The sequence below is a fragment of the Mauremys reevesii genome, linkage group 13 (assembly GCF_016161935.1).
Source record: "Mauremys reevesii isolate NIE-2019 linkage group 13, ASM1616193v1, whole genome shotgun sequence".
In the NCBI taxonomy this organism is placed as follows: domain Eukaryota; kingdom Metazoa; phylum Chordata; order Testudines; family Geoemydidae; genus Mauremys; species Mauremys reevesii.
The window spans coordinates 29,474,649-29,494,086 of record NC_052635.1 but is presented as its reverse complement, the minus strand read 5'-3'; the positions used below and the strand labels follow the sequence as shown (position 1 = coordinate 29,494,086).

The following is a 19,438-nucleotide window of genomic DNA, read 5'->3' as shown; positions in this document are numbered from 1 at the left end:
TTTTCATTAATGGCTATCAAAACTTGGCAGCCAAACAGCTACATTCTTAGCAGCCCAGTCTTTAGACGATGGATGAAATAAGTTAAATGGAACACCTCCTAGGAGAAGTGGTGCTTGTGGGACTGTATGTAAAAGACTCCTGACTGACTTTACAAAACATAATACTCTTGTATCAAACCCCTTTTTAGCTTCAGTGTTTATTTTCTCCTCTACTTCCTTTCCTGGTATGGCTGCTGTCAAGATAATTGGTTGTACATACAACCGAGGTACACTTAATTCAATGGTCCTTTAGTACAGTATGCAAATTTATGAAGTTCACAGGAATGCGTTAGTGGTTATTTACCACTGTCTCCCTGTTACCTTATGCTTCAAGTTTTCAACTAGCATTTAGCTTTAGATACTTGGCAGACTTGTACTATTCACCATAAAAAACAAACACAAAAAAAAAAACCAAACCACAACACACCCTTACAGGCTGCAGATGATACGAATCATCTCTCCAGTTTGTGGTATCAATAATGGTGTTGTGCCCCAAATACAGCAATTCAAAACCTGGCTGACTGTGGACTCCTGCCTGCTTGAATGCTCCGGTTCAGGAGTCCAAATGAAATGCTCACAGAGAACCATAATTTTTTCACCTCTTGGAAGCAATCCCACTTGCTGCCTGAACAAGTAGAACAGCGATCTGACTCTCCTGATTTGTCTTCCAAATACAGAAATAATTAGCAAAACATAAATGGTAGCTTAGGTGCTAATACTGAATGCTGAGTTGTGGTGCTGGTTTTGGGGCACTTCATTCAGTTTCAAAAATTAAACTTAAGGTTTGCTAAGTGATATATCATAACAACAGTTATGAGGCCAGAAAGAATGCTTTTCATTTGAGGAGGGCTAGGATGAGGGAGCATGTATTTAGGCCCTGATCCTGGAAATGTTTAAGGACGTGTGTCACTTTAGGCAGATGAGTGGTCCCATTGAAGTCAATGAAACTAGTCACATGACTAAAAGTAATGCACGTTTGGGGTGACGAAGATGGGAATTGTGTCACAATATGAAATTGTTATAATTGCAGTAACCTAGTCTTACATAGAGCTTTTCATCTATTGATCTCAAAGCACTTTACAGAAGGGTCAGTTATTACCCTCATTTTATGGATGGAGAAACTGAGGCACAGAAGTGCAGTGGCTTGCCCAAGGTCATCCAGCAGGCCTGTGGCAGAACTGGGAATAGAAACCAACTCTCCAGTGTCCCAGTCCAGTGCTCTACCCTCTAGGCCATGCTGCCTCCCAAAGATTTAGAGCACTGTGAATTGCTAATATTGTCAACCTTTGTCAAAAAAGTCAGGCCTGTCTTTATGCTTTGCAGTATCTTACTTTAAAAATGTAGAATTCCAGGCCAGTATTTTCATCCAAAAAGAGACTTGTGAGCCTGTCACTCGGCTGTTTGCTTTTCATGCTTTTAGTTATGTTAGTAATTGATTCAAAGAAGCCCTGGCATTGTTTGATTCTCCTCTCTCCCCTCCCCTGCAAATATTTTGATTTTTCTAAAAATAAAAGATAATGTCAACAGCCCTTCAGTAACAAAGGAATGTGCACATCCTGCTCTGAAAAGAGAATTCCTGTAAAGGAAAAGATTTAGTTGTTAAATCTTACTATAAACTGAATAAAGCTTAGGGTTTGTTTTTTTTTAAATGATTTTTTAAAACACCCGTCATTAAAAAAAAACCAGACTAGGTAACTTAAGCTCAAAATACTTTCTAAATAGAGAGAACAAGAAAGGGCAATTGAGGGGAGTAAACAAAGTGGCTTTTATAAACAAACAGAAAGGCTCACAAAGCGAGCAGCTGTCAGTGTGTGTGTGTGTGTACTACGAGTACCTTGCACAAAAGTCTCCTTTACTTTCCGTACCTTTCTTGGCATGCACCTCAAAAATCTTTTGCAACAAGCCTCTAATTATAGCTGACTGATTCCTTAGGTGCCTAGATCAAGTATGAAACTAGCCTAAGACCAGAGAGAATATTTATCTTGGTTTGTGGGGACTCCGTGAAGCAGATTTAGAATCGAAGGTGGCTACGGGGGCACATAGCAGCATATTTACACAGTTAATAGATTCTCTTGGTGTTTTTGTAACACACCCCCTCCCACTATTTTAGGGGTTTAGCCAGACATTTAACAGAAATGAAGGGTTTGCTCCAAAAAGCCATTGCTGTCAGTGGAAAGACTCCGATTGACACAGGCTTTGGCAGAGGCCATAATTGAACTAGTTTTAAATTATGCAAAAGGTTTGAAAATGATCGTGCACTGTTGCCAACTCTTGCCATGGTATCACAAACCTCGTGATATTTGATGCTATCCATAAAGCCCCAGCTTCTGGAATGACATGGCTGTGAGAATTTTTTTTTTTTTTAAAGTAAGTTTCTAGCCCTCATGGAGAAAAGCTTGAAAACATGAACCCTAAAGCCTTAAAAAGCCTAAGGCAAATAACTCCCCCCCCTTTATTTTTAAAAATCAAATGACTTTTAATCCAATCTCGTGAGTTTGGGGGCCCAACTCATGGTTTATGAACGCTTTGAGTTAGTAGTGCTGACAATGGCAAGTTGTTTCTTTCCCTTCAATTTAAATTGGTTTCTTCAAGTTTATTTACATCCCATGGGAGTTTTGCCCTGAAATTGGTTCATTGCTGAACTATTTTTCCCCTCTGTCCTAGATGCATACTGTGGTTTGATAGTGTCATCATATTTCTAGCATGGAAGAAAAACAACAACAGAATTAAAACAGTTGTTTTGGGGTGGAAAGCACATAAAGTAGATGGATTTGGAAGAGAAATTTTGGGGTGAAGGACAAGGAACAGATCACATTTTGGGCCTGCCAATCTTGACGAATTCCATATAAATGATAAGAATGATGCAGATTGAAGTACAATATCTTGACCCACTACACATTTCAATGAAGAGTGCTGGAAAGTCCAGACTCACTGGCAATCTGTTCAGGATTCGTGTTGTGAATTTGGTCTGTGTCCATTCTGCAGGTGTAATGTCTTAGCTTTCTGAGGTACTGGACTGCCTCACAGTCATTAGGGTGTTAAATCCTCGCAGCAGCCCTGTGAGGTCGGTAAGTGCGATTATCCCCGCTCAGCCACAGACTTCCTGTGTGACGTCGGGCAAGCCACTTAGCGCCTCAGTTCCCCCATCTGTACAATGGGGATCATACCACTACACTGCCTCACAGGGGTGTTATGAGGATAGATACAGTAAGGATTATGAGCCCTAACTACTGGACAGTTCCACCCCTCTTTCTCCAAGTAGTAACACTCTGAGGTCTAGTTCAGCAAAGCACTTAAACATGTTTGTACCAGGACATGAATAATCTCATCCCTATTCAGCAGAGCAGTTGAGTTGTTCTTTGAGTCCCATTGATTTCAATGGAACAGCTCAGATGCTTATAGTTAAAGCACGTGCTTAGGTGCTGTGCTGAATTACAGGAGAACTGCACTGGCCTTGAGGAAAAAAGCGGGTTAAGAAGTTCTACGGTTAGGTCTGTGATTGAGATTCAGAGCATGGGTAACCCCATGCATTCAAAAACCATGAGTCACAACCATAAGGACTCGAAACTCACTTTTTTTTTTTTAAATGAAAGCAGAGACTCTCAACTCCAGAAGCTGGAGCTTTAAGAAACCCACCAAACATTGTGAAACCCATGATAAAATCTCGAGTTGGCAACACTGCAATGGCACTGGAATATCAAGCCTGCTGAATAAGCCTTATCACATAACAGTATTCATTTAAAAAGGGAAACTTCACGAAATAAGTCCTTTTCTAAAGGAACGTTTGTTGTCTGTGAAGACATTTTGCAAATATATTTTAATGTGTTACTAACATGAAGTTTGCTCAGTTTCCCTTTGCTTTTAGGGTCCCCTGCACTATCACAATGCGACCATGCTGCAAGTTTTGCAGTGGGGGGAAATGCTTAAATTCTCACAAACTGATCCTGAAATATTTATTTTCTCTATAGAACATAAGTCTTAGATATAAGCTACCAAATTGTGTCCCTTTAAGAGATGGGATCAGGACACTACTAATAATTTGGAGGTGGGTAAAGGAGCAGCAGCTAATACAGAGCTTGTTCTAATGTTAAGAGAAAACTGGCTTGCTCTGAGGTTTCCACATCAAAGGCAGGTCAGTTCATCCATTACACTTCAAGTAAGAAGGAGGTGATTGAATTTCCACGTGTCAAAGGGATTGTTGGAACAACAAAGGATATGCAAATTGGGGAGAGGGAGGCTTATGGTGCACATAGCTCTTGTTTATGTTCTGGTTTGAGTCCATCTTTTCTTTAACGGTTCAGTTGAGTTGCTTTTGATTTGGGAAGCAATATACTTCTAAACAGCCGAAACTTGAAACCTAGAACCTTTTCCCCTCCACACACTAACAAAAATGCTTTGTTTTCAGAAATCATCTCCAATGACAAAGTTTAAAGACACTGTCTGCTTAAAAATTGCACTTACATCTGAAATCATTCCCTTCTATTGTTATACCTTATTTTTACTATAACTGAAAGACAGAAGCATTTTGCTCTTTCATTTTTGTGTGATTGGTAGCACTTTGTATAGTCGGTTGCACTGTTCCCAGGGGATAGTTAGTCAGTTTCCCATGTTGTTTGCCTGTTTTGTTTTTAGACACACAGCAGCAATAAATGTGACTATAGCATCACATAAAACTCATATTTTGAAATTGACCGGATTTCAAGTTGATAACATCCCTTCTTAATTAGCTTAAAAAGATGCTGTGCAAAGTGTGAAAATTATAAAAGTGGGGCTTGTTTTTTGTAACCATTAAGTTAGCAAACACGACATACAGAAATAGGATCACTTAGCTTTAACTAAGCACAATTTCAAAGCTGAAGTCAGTGAGCATGGAGAATTCAGTGTTAGATAGCATTATCTGTATTGCAGTGACACCTGTAGACTCTGATCAGGCCCTTTTGGGCTAAGCACTGTTCATACACTAACAGAAAGACTTCCTGTCCCAAAGAGCTTGGAGTCTTCAGTAAAGATAGAAACTGGTCTTCCTAGTCTATGGAAGAAGCTGATCCTGTAAGGGAATCTTATGTTATTAGTCATATCTGCTACAGTGTACTCAGAGCATGAGACACAAGAGTTTCAAGGTTTTGCCTGTGCTGTAGCAGCACCCTTTCTTGTGGTCAGTTGATTTCTTCCTGTAGAGTTGAAGCCTGAGGAGTATATTGGGTTGGTTCCCCCTCCCCCCCTTTTTCTCAGGGAACAGAGGAAACTTCTTGTAGGATTTTGAGCTTTTCGTCTTAATATTATTCTGTGTGTAAAGAGTTTGCTAAAGAACACATGCAGTCCAAACAAGACATAAAAGCACTCAATTAGAAACGTAACTGCAACCTAGCTGGAGCCAGTTCACTGCAACATACAGTCTTGTGCGCAGAGGTATTGAACTTACTAGAGCTCAGAGTTCTCAGGAACGGTTTTCTTTGATTTTCTTATCCCCCGTTTTCTGAAATGTTATCTCACAGCATTCACAGTAAATATTGGTTCCCAGTTGTTTTCAGCAGCCAAGTGAATGGGTAGCAATGGCTGCACCCCAGGGTACGTGCAGGATGTGCTCTCAGGTTCAGAATCATGTTGGAGAAAACACTGCTTGGTTTGTTCTTCAGAATGTCTGCGTTCATTATTGGGAGAATTACTAAAGCAAAGTCAGTCCCAGAACTTGCAATAGTTTTTTCCCCAGCCAAGAACTTCCCAGATAAACATGTCCAAGATGCACTAGCTGTGGATTCAGTTTGCTTGTGTTGCAGACTGCAGTTATGGGGCAAATGGGGCCCCCTCCTGCCGATACCTTCTATGTTTCACTGCAAGAAGCACTGTGTTTCTGGCCGTTCAATGACTTCTCATTTCCCTTGTAGCCTTGCTCCATCTAGAGCTGCCTTGCCCTCCCAGAAAGGGACTGTAGAGTTCTTCCCCTCTTCCCATGCAGCCCTGTCCCCTGAGGAGATCAGATTGCATGGATCAAGAATTATGCAGATAGGGGTAGCATTAAGTGCAAATATTTTCCTGCATGTTTGCCTGGGAAAGAGGCCCCCTACTTCACACTCCCTAGCCCCACCTAAACATGTCAACTTATAAACCCCCAGAGCCCCAAACATGCGGAATACATATAGGTGGGGTGGGAGGAAGGAATGATACAGTCAAGGGCTTGGCTGCTTTGAGCACATTTTCTGCAAAGTATAGTCCCTCCATGGCAAAAATTAGTAGGAAGGATGTGAACTGTAGTGAGCATGCCTGTCTGGACAAGACTTTCCAAAGCACCTGAGTGACTTGGGAGCACAAGTTCCATTGACTTTCAGTGGGACATGTGCTCTAAAGTTACTGGGATGTGTTTGAAAAACCAACCAACCACCTGTCACCTAACACGAGTATTCCTGTAAGTCAGTAAGAGGAGCGTGATTTGGCCCCTCTGGGGCAAATAGTGAGTCTGAGTCCCTGGGGGTTGAGGATGTTGCTTGAAAATAAACTATATGTCTGGTTCCATTAGTTGGTTGAAAGAAAACATCCTCCATGAATCTGGATTGGTTCAGTAGTGGAAGCTGAGGAAAGGTCCCCTCCAGAGTTTGTGTCCACAGAAACTCTGGGGTTCTGCTGCACAAGAGGGCTATTTTCTCTCCATAGGCAGCTTGAGATCGTTCAGTGTATGTAGTCACTAAAATCTTATGTAAGTCTGCAGTCTCATTCCTGCAGAAACTGGGACTGGCCGGAACTATTTTGTGTTCCTCAGTTCCAAAATGCAATTTAATGCCCATGAAGTTTAATGAATCTATTCCATTATGCCTTGAAGGAACAGTCTGTTCAGGGAACTAAATCATATGGAGACTTGGGTTAGAAATGAGAAATCCAGTGGATTTGAGGATGTTCTTTCTACAGTAGCTGCTTTTCCCAACAAGTACTAAAGAGGGTGAATTCCCAGCTCTGGGTAAGTTATGAACTGGAATTTTAACTCAGGATAGTCTCCCTAGGTCAGCTAGAGAGCTGTTTTGACTTCAGTATTTAAGAACTTAAGAACAGCCATCCTGGATCAGGCCAAAGGTCCATCTAGCCCAGTATCCTGCCTTCTGACAGTGGCCAATGTCAGGTTCCCCAGAGGGAATCATCACGTGAGCTATTCCGTGTCGCCCATTCCCAGCTTCTGGCAAACAAGTGTGCCTCTGGAGAGATGAGCCTTTACAGGGTGGCTGAGAAATACATAGTTATTGAAAAAGCCTAGAAAGTGCAAGCAAACAGAATTCAAATATTGCCTCTATAGAAGAGTTGACTCACCGCAGATGTGTCCTCTTGTGACTGGGCATGGCATAGCAGTTTTTCCTCTCACCCCCTGCCGACCGCTGCTCTGGCCCAGGCCTCCAGCCATGTCATGTTTGGTCCAACCCCTTCCAGGGTAAACAAAGGACAATAAACTCAGTTCAAATAAACATAACTCTTTGCCCTGATGGCTCCCTGCTCAACGGACTCTTCACCCCAGCCCAGGCTCTGCAGGGCTGCCCTTCTGCTCTTGAGCAGAGCAGCACCTCCCTGGGTATTCTCCCTCCAAACTCACTAGCCCTCCTCCCCCTTGTATCAGGATGTTGCTGCATCATCTTTCCCAGTGGCAGGTAGGAGAGCCCAGGCTCTCCCTGTCTACTGGGTTCCAGTCCCAGGACCTTGTGGTGATTATCTACTGCCTCCCTTGACCTTCCTTCAGGCCCTTTCCCACAGGCCTTCCTTGGGTTCTCTGTATTCCTGCCTTTCACTAGGCCTTTCCTCCATGCTCTGACGACCAATGTAGAGTTCTTCCCTTTGCTCCCAGTAGTCCCATCTCCTCTGGGCTTCCTCCCTTTATGCTCGCACCACCCAGCATCTCCCACAGCTGGGTTTCATCAACAGCTGGGCCTGGCCCAGCCTCCAGCTGCCTTAACTGAGCTCTCATCAGCTCTTTTAGTTCAAGCCTGGGATATATACCACATCACTGCTCCCTTTCGGTTTTCAGGAAACCAGTTGTGAGCAATGCCAGCAAGAAACCAACTTTGTACAAAAAATGTGTTATGGCATCAGCTGCGCACTCTGTACCTCACAGGCAAGAGCAGACCAGATGACCCCTACTTGTCTTAGAACAAAGTGGAAAATCCTCATAATTCCTGCCAGTACGTCAAGAAAGAGAACCTCTCCTTGCCTGCATACCTACCTCAGTGCAGCCTTTGTGTACGTGAGCAGGAATTTCTATGGTTAGAGCACCTAATACTATTGACACCATGATTAAAATGGTTTAAGGATGCTTGTCCCTTGCCACCTTTCACTCATCACCACCCTTGCCAAAATGAAAAATGAGAAACAATACAAGGTTTTTAAAGGGCCTACCTTATTGTTCTTGCTCTCTGTTCTTTTGAGACCATTAAAAACATAATGCTCAATATTTAAATGTGAGTTTTAGCTAGCAGGCTACAGATTGCACCTAGCCATGTTTTAAAAGTGCAAGATTACAGGCAGTTAACTGCGTGGACTAACGTTTCCAGTGTGGGTATCTAAAGTTCAGGACCTAAATTAGTATTTAGGCACCCTAGTATAAGTGGCTTGATTTTTCAAAACACATCTCATTGAAATGAGTAGGGGCTACAGGTACCCAGCACCTCTGGAAATCAAGCCACTTATGTGCTTAACTTTAGGCACACACATTTGAAAATCTTACCTTTACTAGAAATGTGTAGACAAGTGAAATCCTTTATCCCCTTGGTCTCACTGAAATGGAGCTGCCATCGTGGAACTGCAGTTACTGTTGGCAGACCAGCCTTCTGGCATAGAAAGGGTGAAAGTCAATCAACTCAACAGAACATCAGAACTTAGTTCAAGACAATCATTGCCAGGTACTTCATAGGAGCCACTACAAATGACTATCTTGGAGTAGGCTGACTGCAGTAACCAGGTGAGTTCAGAAGAACTTTTAAACACACACACCTCCACCCGCCCAGGGCTTTGGAGCGGAGCCCGGAGCTGGAGCGCGGAGCAGCTCTGGAGCAGTGGAGCTGCAGGTTTTTTCCTGGAGCTGGAGCGGAGCTGGAGTACAGCTGCAAAGCCCTTCATCCGCCCCCATATTATTATGGACATTAGGAAGCGTAGGAGAGGGAGCAGCCCAGCCAGTGAGTCTAGGACGGTGATTCCCTCCACTGTAGGATAGAAGGCATTCATCCAGTTCCCTTTTTGAAGTAGCACTATTGCCAGAGTGCTTGATCAGAGGAGTAGCTTCTCCACAGCCCTGGAACTGTTACTCAGCTGGAAGAAAGTAACACATTTTGAGAACCCCTCCTGGAGGCCATCAGACAGTTAAATTGTTTCCTTCCACAAGTGTCACTTCCCTCTTTGGCCGCTTGACCTCCTTCAGAGAGAGGCTTGGAGAAGTTGTTCTTGTGCTACCTTCCCCAGTATGCATACAAAGTATCTGCTTCAGCTCTACATTCCCCTTTGGTATGCGTTGTGCCGAGTGGTCAGTGTGTCCTACGCAGTCCTAAGAAAACATGTGGCTTACTGAAAGCCATCCAAGAAAATACTGAAATGAAACCGGTGCCTGGAAGCAGAATGACTTTTCAATTCCTGGGGGTGTTAGGACAGATGACTGAAGCTTTGGTTGAAATGTTTAGGAACCGGTTCACCTCTCCCCTTCCATGAAAGGGTTTCAGATGTAATTACTTAGCTTTCACGTATCAAACATCTGCTCAGCTTTGCTGCTTTCTTGAGGAGGACAGTTTCACTATTGGTCATTCTCACACACTGCCCACATGCCTGCAGTTTTAGCCCAGACTCTCCAAGAGGATGTTTAGCTGTCACAGCAGCAGCAAAGCTTACCTTGGGTTCTGTATTCCTGTCAAGAACTCGCCTGTACTGTTTATAAGCATGCTGGGTAAGGGTTCACGCTGCCATATTTGAATATCTGAGTCTAAACATTACAAAAGTGACTAGTGATTTGGGTGCCCCCAAATTGAGACCTCTTCAGAGGTACCTTATTTTCAGAAAGTGCTAAGCACCGACTCTCTGAACATGTGGCTCCTTTTCTTAATTTGGGCACCCAAAAATCCAGGCATTCAAAATCACTAATCACTTCTTAAAATCTGGCCACATGGTTATTGTCTACAGGTGAACTGGACCCAGACTGGTATTGATATTCTGTACAATAAATGGACAGTGAATAATTGTAAAGATAAGCTTGGATCTATGAAAACTATGGATCTATCTAATTGCTACTATCACAGAAAGAATTACACATAAGCTGCCTATAAGACTTTCAACCCTGTGCTTGTTGTTACAGGATCTTTATGCAGGCTACTAGAATAAAAACACTTGTTCAGCAGTCTAGTATTTGTCTCTTGTTATTCATGAAACTTTTTCTGGCATATAAAACTTTGTCTTCTGTTATGTCAAGGTTCTGACATTCAACATTGGCTCATTCCCAAAGTGTGTTGAAGTCTAACTGGTTAAAAATAAACATTTGATAAAAAATATGCAGGCAGGGAAGGCATTTGGCAAGAGTTTAAAGTGGGTTCCCCCTGACTTGTTCATAGAATATGAGGGTTAGAAGAGATCTCAGGAGGTCATCTAGTCCAACCCCTTGCTCAAAGTGGGACCAATCCCCAGACAGATTTTTGCACCAGATCCCTAAATGGCCCCCTTAAGGATTGAACTCATAACCCTGGGTTTAGCTGGCCAATATGCTCAACCCACTGAGCTATCCCTCCCCCCTTCTGTTACTTTTGTGACCTGTCAGATGTAGGGATAGACTTACAAAATGCATGTCCATTTTTGTGTGCACAGGTCATGATCTATGCGCTAATACACTGGCTCTCAACCTTTCCAGATTCCTGTACCCCTTTCAGGAGTCTGATTTGTCTTGTGTGCCCCCAAGTTTCACCTCACTTAAAAACTACCTGCTTACAAACTCCGACATAAAAATTCAAGTGTCTCAGCACACTATCACTGAAATATTGCTGACTTGCATTTTTACCATATAATTATAAAAGAAATCGATTGGAATATAAATTTTGTACTTACATTTCAGTGTATCACGTATAGAGCAGTATGCACAAGTCAGTCTGTATGAAATTTTAGTTTTTGTACTGACTTCGTTAGTGCTTTTTATGTAGCCGGTTGTAAAACTAGGCAAATATCTAGATGAGTTGATGTAGCCCCTGGAAGACCTCTGCGTAACCCCAAGGGTACGTGTACCCCTGGTTGAAAACCACTGAATGCATGTGCACACATACCTTTGAAAAAATCTGGCCCATGAAGTACAGCCCAGGAAACTGATGTGCCTTCAAAAAGGCTTCTATGACATCACAGACTGCTCTTTGCTGTTATAGTTACCAGACAGTCATCCGAACCCTGTGAGTCCGAGTGGGTGGAGAAGGAGGCCTTAGATATAGTGAAAGTAACTTCCAAGTCTAAGTTGGAGTCATACGATCACAGGAATAGTGGTATCAAACAAGCTTTACAGAGAATAACTACAGTAGAGAAGTCATTTTTCTTTTAAGAGCAGGAACGTAAGTTGCTCTTGATAAAGGGATAGGTGTGGAGTATGTTTCTGTGGGCTGCTTAATACCCTTTGAAGAAATGGTAAGTTTTTTTTAATTCCACAATACAGCGTTCTGTATTTAAACTGAAAAATGCCATTGATATGCTATCAAATGACTAGGACACAGTAAGTGACTCCATGCTATTGAAAGGGAGATGTCCGATTCCATACACGGGTTGTTTTGTGAAGAGTATGGATAATGAATTAATATGCTTAAAAATCCACAGACCATCTAATCATGTTGGCACATAGAGGGCCTGAATGATCACCCTTCCCAGATCTACACAGATAATTTGGCTCCTGTTTGTTTCTAACTGTATTTGTGTGATGTCCGGTTTTGGTAATGTGGGGGTGCTAGTGGAAGCTTCTAACATACAATAAAAGGGGAATCCCCTCCACCGCCACTTTACACACATTTCTGCACTGGTCGTCTTGATGGAAAAATGACTGTTACACTTCATCAAATACATTTCTCTGATCAAAACCAAGTAGTTCAGAGCTTCAGCAGATCCTAACCTGAAAGAACAGCAAAGAATCCTGTGGCACCTTATAGACTAACAGACGTTTTGCTGCATGAGCTTTCGTGGGTGAATACCCACTTATTCACCCACGAAAGCTCATGCTGCAAAACGTCTGTTAGTCTATAAGGTGCCACAGGACTCTTTGCTGCTTTTACAGAACCAGACTAACACGGCTACCCCTCTGATACTTAACCTGAAAGAAGCGGCTTAGTAAACAGCACAGATTTGGCAAGGGACTTGTGGCTGGGAACAGCTGCCTGCTGCAGAAGACAGAGGTGCTTTGGGTTGTAGTGACTTTGCTGGGGCTTTCTAGTGGAGGTTGCAACAGATACGTTAAGTGCTAGGAAACTAGCCAGGCTGCTGACAGTTTCCCCCACCCCCAAGCTTTAGCAAGTGTGAATTTTTTTTCCTGGTAAATTCTAGTGTGGTTTTCTGGTTTCCTATCCTGATATGACTTTTAGCACACCTTTTTCCAGGACAGTTTTTACATGTAATTTTATCTGTCTCTGAATTTAGTTCCAATCCTCAACTTGGTCATTGATCCCTCCATAAGGATATGTTTACAAATTATGAAATATCTTGGGCTGACTTTACTGTTTATGGCAGGGAGCGTATGGGACTGGACAGCAGCTGAGGAAAATGGAGCAGGGAGAGAAAGCACAAAGCTAAAAGTAAAACTGCAGGTTTATATTTAGCTACAGGCTGCAGCCCTGTTGGTTAGGCTGCTGTGATCGCTACTTTAAACATGTGCCTGGCTAGTTAATCTTTATGGCTCTCAGCTACTTTGGGAAACCAGCTGAACAGCTACAGATAACTAGTGTTGTTGTAGCTGCTGCATTGTCATTTTACGGTGCATATTCATCTTGCAGTTTTGAAAATCTTGGTACCTAGCTGAGTGCTCAGAAACTAATCCATTTTATTAAACTGACTTTAAATATATAGGTCTCCTTTCTAATTAAATGAGAAATTGAAGGAGACATTTTTGGGTACTTTGCTTGTACTTTAGTCTATATATGGGCAGAAGGCATTGTGAATGTGTAGTGACTTGCACAATCAGCTCAAACTCCAGGCTAGTTTGTATTATTATTTATAGGAAGAAGGTCATATTTCCCTTTGGAATCACAGTAGTAAATTTTGGGATGATATTTTCTCTTGTTTCTTAGAGCCCTGAATCTTGACTGCAGTGAAGGGACTACTGCCACTTGAACAATGCATACAAGTAAGGAGGAAGAGCTGGAAAGCAATACATTTTACAGGTAAGTAGCAGTTTTGGTATTTTATAGTTTGTGTGTACAAACACGTAACATAAAACCATGTGTGAATGCATAGGGTTCGTCTGAACAGAGGAACATGGCATATTTCAATCTACATCCCTTTTCTTGCATTAGAGTGAAAATTGAGTAGCTCTGTATTAATTTTAGAGGGTACCTATATATTCTGAATACGTAATTGAATGAGATACTAAAATGCCCAGTCACTGGCCTGAGCGCCCGTTCTGAGGTCCTGGCGAGAAGGATAATGAAAGGCAGAGGGAGAATGAGTCCTACTTCCAGGCCTTAGAGTTGCTGGGAGATGCTCCCTTGGATGCTAATGTAGCCCAGTGGCTGAAACATTTGGGTACGTCTACATTGCAATAAACCAACCTGCGGCACTGAGTCACAGCCTGGGTCAGTTGACTCGGGCTCTTGGGGCTCGGGCTGCGTAGCTAATAGCAGTGTAGGCGTTCAGACTCGGGCTGGAGGCCAGGCTTCCCCTTCGTGGGGTTTCAGAGGCCAGGCTCCAGCCCGCGCCCAAATATCTGCATTTCAGTTGTTAGCACCACAGCCTGAGTCCGCTGACCTGGGCCAGCCACGTTCTTTTATTGAGGTATAGGCGCTCAGAGAGGACTCTGCACTCCCCTTCCTGCCTTTTCATGCAGCGGCGCATGCGGCTCCTGTGGCCTGCATGTTAGCACTCAGCAAAGGGATGCTGTGCTACACTCCACCCAGGGGCCAGAGCCTAATGCAGCCACACTGGTTGTGCTCTCAAGGGACCTTCGGGGAAAGGCTTTGCCCCTAAATTTGTATCTATTGACAGGACAAAGTCAGCTTCAAATGCATACATGTTATTCGTCTGTGTTGTTCATGAATCCTTCTTGGCACTGGGGCTGCAGGCAGCTGAGTGCAGATTTTGCATCACGAGCAAGGGCACAGAGTGGGATCTAAAGATGTATTTGGGGAGTGTTGGAGGGTCCTCTATGGGATGATTTTAACACAGCCACTTACTTATCAGTCCCCTCTCTCCCACTCCCTGCCCAACCCCCCCTCCAAAAATACCCCTCGAGGTTATACTACAGCAACCGTAACTTTAAGTCTTTAAATCAAGATTTGAGGACTTCAGTAATTTAGCCAGAGGCTATGGGCCTATTGCGGGAGTGGATAGGTGAGGTTCCGTGGCCTGCCGTTTGCAAGAGGTCAGACTAGATGATCATGATGGTCCCTTCTGGCCTTTGAGTCTATCAACACTGCTCCTACCTGTATTTGGCCAAAGGGGTTGCAGAAAAGCAATGCATGCGCCGCTTCTGCTAAGCCACAGATAAGAGGCCTGAGCCAATAATTGCACTCTGTTTTCTGTCTCAGTATTGCAGAGCTTTAGTGAACAGTCCTGTGTTGAAGCAAAGCAGAATCCCTCCGATTCATAAAAGCAGAATCTGTTAAATTTCTTGTTAAACGTCTAAGAGCAAATGTAAGCCAGCAGCCTGACTTGTTCAGCCTAAACTCATTCACGCAACAAATAACCATCTCCTACCGCAGTTGGGGGATTTTGAAATGCTGTGAACGTTTCCACCCTATCTGCCCTTCACCACCCAGTCAGGACGGATAGCCCACATGCTATTTTAGGAAGCTATTTTCTTGTTAGGAGCATTGCAGGTGGGCTGATATTGTTATTGAACCTATCGCTTTCCTGACACGCTCCCTGATGTGAACTAAAACTAGACTGTTAACAATTTCTCTCCCTAAAGATAAATTAATGAGCCCTGTAGTATTCAATGATTTTAGTGAATGATACATTGGGATGCACCTGCAGCCCTTATCAGTCCTCTTAGAGTTTGCCTGACTAGATTTTTGACCCATTATGTGTGTATCAAATTCCCAAACACCTTACACTAGTAATCCTGCAAATACAGTGAACTTTGGTACCCTCGTGTACATACTTTGAATTGTCCTACCTTATAAACAGCAGAGCTGGCAATAGTCATGGGATAACAACATTCCTTTGCAGCTTAACACTGCCATTATTAATTTTGTTTGTGGTGGTGAATTGTTTGGGGTGGGACCTATCAGACACATTTTTAAACCATGTGTACATCTCCTGGTATTCTCCACTGAATAATGAAAAATCTAGTTGGATGACTTGTGTGGAAAGAGTTCATGTGAGCCGAGTGGCTTCCTTTGTGTTACGTTTGCAGAAAACAACATTGTTAGCTACTTATGCATTTATTCATAAAGATAGCTCAGAGGCATTGTAGGAACATGTCATCTTCTCTGCCTGATGACAAGCCTGCTTTGCCACATGGTGGGTTTCTTGCATTAAGCAGCTTTAAGGAAATAAACGATTGGTGTCCATGCTCTTAGAACTCTGCTATTTTTCACAAAAAGTAATAGGAAATTATAATAAACTTTCTGTTTTCAAAGGATTATACTAGCATGGGTGTATTAATATGCGTTCAGCCTGCTTTATATTTTTCTCTTAGGTTACAAACGTGAAACAATTTTATTTGCGTTTTGCATGAGCTCATTCTTCCCCATTCTAGATTTAAATAGTCTCGCTGTGTACAAAGCCCAGAAGGTTTGCAGGATTTATTGAAGTCATGGGAAAACATGCTGGGTGAACCTTCTTTTGAGCAAACCTTAGTTCTCAACACCTGTTCCTAGGAATAGAGTTTAAAAGTGCATAGCTTGGCTCTGAGATAAATTATTATTTTCTAGTTCTAGTTATTATAAAATTCAGTTTGGCAGTCTTGCTTAGTCTCCTCTTCCAACACCTGTATTAAAGAGTGAAAGGAACGGAGCTGGGCTTGGATATCCATTCCATTTCTTTTAGTTGTGCTTCCTCTACTGTTAGTCTGATTTCTCATATTGGTGTGACCAACACTGCAGGTTAGACCTGCCCATTTTAAAGTACCAAACATTCCAGAGGGTTGTACTAACAAATGGGATTGTTCAGGGTGATGATGCATGTGCACATCGTAAACAAGCAAAGCAGTGATGCCTGAGGTGAAACTGAAGTATTTGAAAGCCATAATTATTTTGTAATCTACAGGCAAATTAATAGGGAGTGAGAGGTAGTGTGGTCTAGTAGATGGGCTGTTGGATTGGGAGTCAGGAGATGTGGATTCTAATCCTGGCTCTGCCACTGACCCTGCTTTGTGACCTTGTCAAGTCACTTCATCCCCCTCTTTCCTCACTCCCATCGGTCTTGTCTGTTTACAGTGTAGGTTCTTTGGGAGAAGGATTGTCTCTCACATCGTGTCTATACAGCACCTAGCACAATGCAGCCCTTGTCTTCTAAGTGCTACTGTAACAGAAATAATAAGTGGGAGTCGAAACCATTTGATTTTGGGTTTCTTTTCTAGTGCTACATCTTACAGCTTGGTCCCCAGGCAACGTATTAGCAGGCCCATGGTTACCGGTTCAGTCAGATTACTCATGCCCCTTTGAGGCATAGCTGTGGAAGTTGTTGAGATTGCTCTTGTGACGGGATGACCTATATTCATCCTTATCAAACTGTGGCGTCATAATTACAATATGACAGCTGATGTTAAAATCCTGTGATACTTTCACAGGGTGTAATTGGATCCTTTGACTGAAAGCCCAGACTTAGGCTGCTCTGGCTGAAACACGGAATTTGCTCTTCGGTTGGAATGGGGGGAAAATGAGTAAGAGTGACGGCATACTTTATTTGTGAGGGCCTGTGACACATAAGTGGACCAAGGACTGCCCTTATACCTATTAGGCGGCTAACCAAAAGTGCTAGTATTCTGTTAGTTAAGCAGCTGCATCCGAATGATGTTTTGCCAGGAATAAAGGACAGAAACAGCGTTTTGCTTTTGGTGAGAATGTGCTGGCCGCACACTTATCAACTAGAAAAGAAACCTATTTTTAAAAATACAATCTTACTGGAGACTACATTTTGCTTTTCCTAAAAAATGTAAAAATGAATCTTGGTGATCTTTAAAAAGATGATGGGCTTGAAACAATGCAGAATAAATTCATTGCCTGTCATAACCACCCCCTTAAAACTGCAAAGCTCTTCCCGGAACGGACCACAAAGTGTTGGATATTTCCCTTCTATCATCTGTCCTCAGGCTTACACATACAATATGTGTGTCCATAATACTCTACAGGTTTTTCCAATTAGCAACACAGGTGAGATTTCCCTTGCAATGCATGCCACCAAAAGCAGACATTTCAGTTACCTTTTGAAACATCTGCCTGAGATACAGGGGTAGTAGCAAACTGGCAAATTAAATAGCTTATACAACCGTGAAAAAAATAATTACTAAAATGCTAGGCCACTGGCGTTCAAAACGCTGCAGAAGTTTCTTGGCAAGACCCACCTTGGTTATTTTGACTTTTCACCATGTATCCTATGTTATGCTAATACACAATGATGTCTTATATGGGCTTTTCTAAATCTATTGCCCAGCACTTCTATCATTTACAAAATTACCTGTATCCTCAAGATGTTCACAGAAATGGTTGGGTCATCCTCAGCTGTTGTGATGTTTTTTTAAACACCCAGTGTCATCTGTTGTAACTCATCCACGCAGGAGGCCTGAAGATCCTCCCCTGAGTTTGTAATGTGCCTTTGTAGTCAGCAGCCTTTTAGTAGAGGTTTCCGTCACTAATTTCCATGAATGGAAGAGGGTACCGTTTGGAGCCTGAGTGCTTGCTTCTTCAGAACTCAGTAGTTGCAGCTTGCAGACAAACTTCCTTTAGGGGCTAAAAGGTCAAGAATAAAATGTATTTATCAAGTTTTTCCCTATAACTCTGTTTGTATGTTTACACACATAGTTTTGCTTGTCAGTACCATAGTTATGCATACATTTAAGATAAGGGTATGTGCAAATGGCCAGTGAGATGCACAGTTATTGAAGTCTGGCCTGCTGTTGACATGGTCATATTCTCTTTAATGCTTCTCTGAATGTACATATTTATAAATGAAGATATAATGCCAAGATTAAACTTATGAACTGTTCTGTCATGTTCTTGCTTAGAAGAGGCAACCCTCCAAAACAAAACAATGCCCTGCTCATCTCCCACCATAAGCTAAAGTTTTACAAAAGGTAAAAGGAACTGGGGGTGCTGCCACACCCCCTGGCTTGAAGTGGTTTCCATTCTGTACAGGGTTTACAATTTGGTCCAATGTCTCTCAGCATTTGGCAATTTATTAGACTCCTGAGTGGCCTCTAAGTAGAGTGCAAATGGCAGGAGAAATACCTATGTGTGGTACAGCAGAGATGAAATGATGCTCTCTCCTGCACTTACCTCTACCTAGCATTTTCTTTCTGGGGTTTATTCTGCTGCTTTCCTATGGTGCTTTTCCTCTTTTTTTCTCCTTGCATCAAACGTCAATGACTTGCCAGACATCGGAGGAGGCAGTGTTGCCTAGTGACTAGAGCAATGGATGGGATTCAGGAAACCTGGGTTCTAGTCCTTGCATTGACATATGGAGTATCTTTAGGCAAGTCATTTCACGTTTGTGTTGCTCCCAGTTTCCCAGTCTGTAAAATGGGGATAATGATATTGATCTCCTTGGTAAAATGTTCTGAGATTTACTGATGAAAAGTGCTTTACAGGAGCGAGGTGTTATATTATCTAATCCCATCTCAGATCGATTGGCTGGATCTTCAGGGCCAGATTTAAGCCCACAGATGGAGACTGTTGAAGGGCAGAGAGTTTATTAGCACCTAGAACGCTATCTGTTTTCATGAGACAACCTGCACTTACAGGAGAAGTGGCTGCCATGTAATGGAAAATATCCAGGCAATGACAATAACTTCCTCATCTGGCATTCACTACAACAGGCCGACGGGTGGCTAAAGTCAAACGTCTGAAGTGCTTATGAATGGCAATCGCCTCACATGGAACTGGATCAGGGACCAGGTTTTCAGACCTGCTGCTCAGCCCTCACAGTTGGAGTCAGATGGTCAAAGGAGCACAGCTCCTATTGAGACACCTAAATGAAGTGGCGAGGTTTTCAGACATTAAGTTATGGGAGCCATTGGGTGCTGCAGTCTCTTTGAAATTCCAGTCATTTCTTTTAGGTG

General features: G+C 42.7%; 1 protein-coding gene and 1 long non-coding RNA gene across 5 annotated transcripts in view; one reads left to right on the top strand and one right to left on the bottom strand.

Moving 5' to 3' along the window:
* Positions 1-19,438, top strand: part of ZHX3 (zinc fingers and homeoboxes 3) — a 58,774-nt gene that overhangs the window by 12,804 nt on the left and 26,532 nt on the right. For 3 of the 4 annotated variants that reach the window (XM_039497727.1, XM_039497728.1, XM_039497729.1), the window contains exon 2: positions 13,290-13,382. The gene's annotated coding sequence lies outside the window, so the exon portion shown is untranslated. Of the gene's footprint in view, positions 1-11,410; positions 11,647-13,289; positions 13,383-19,438 lie in introns of those variants that run through there. The other variant, XM_039497726.1, reaches the window with a different exon arrangement.
* On the bottom strand, positions 4,539-11,342 carry LOC120380221. Its single transcript, XR_005587661.1, has 4 exons — positions 11,298-11,342; positions 8,735-8,837; positions 7,333-7,442; positions 4,539-6,004 (listed from the first exon to the last, which is right to left on the bottom strand). It is a non-coding gene; the product is annotated as an uncharacterized LOC120380221 (long non-coding RNA).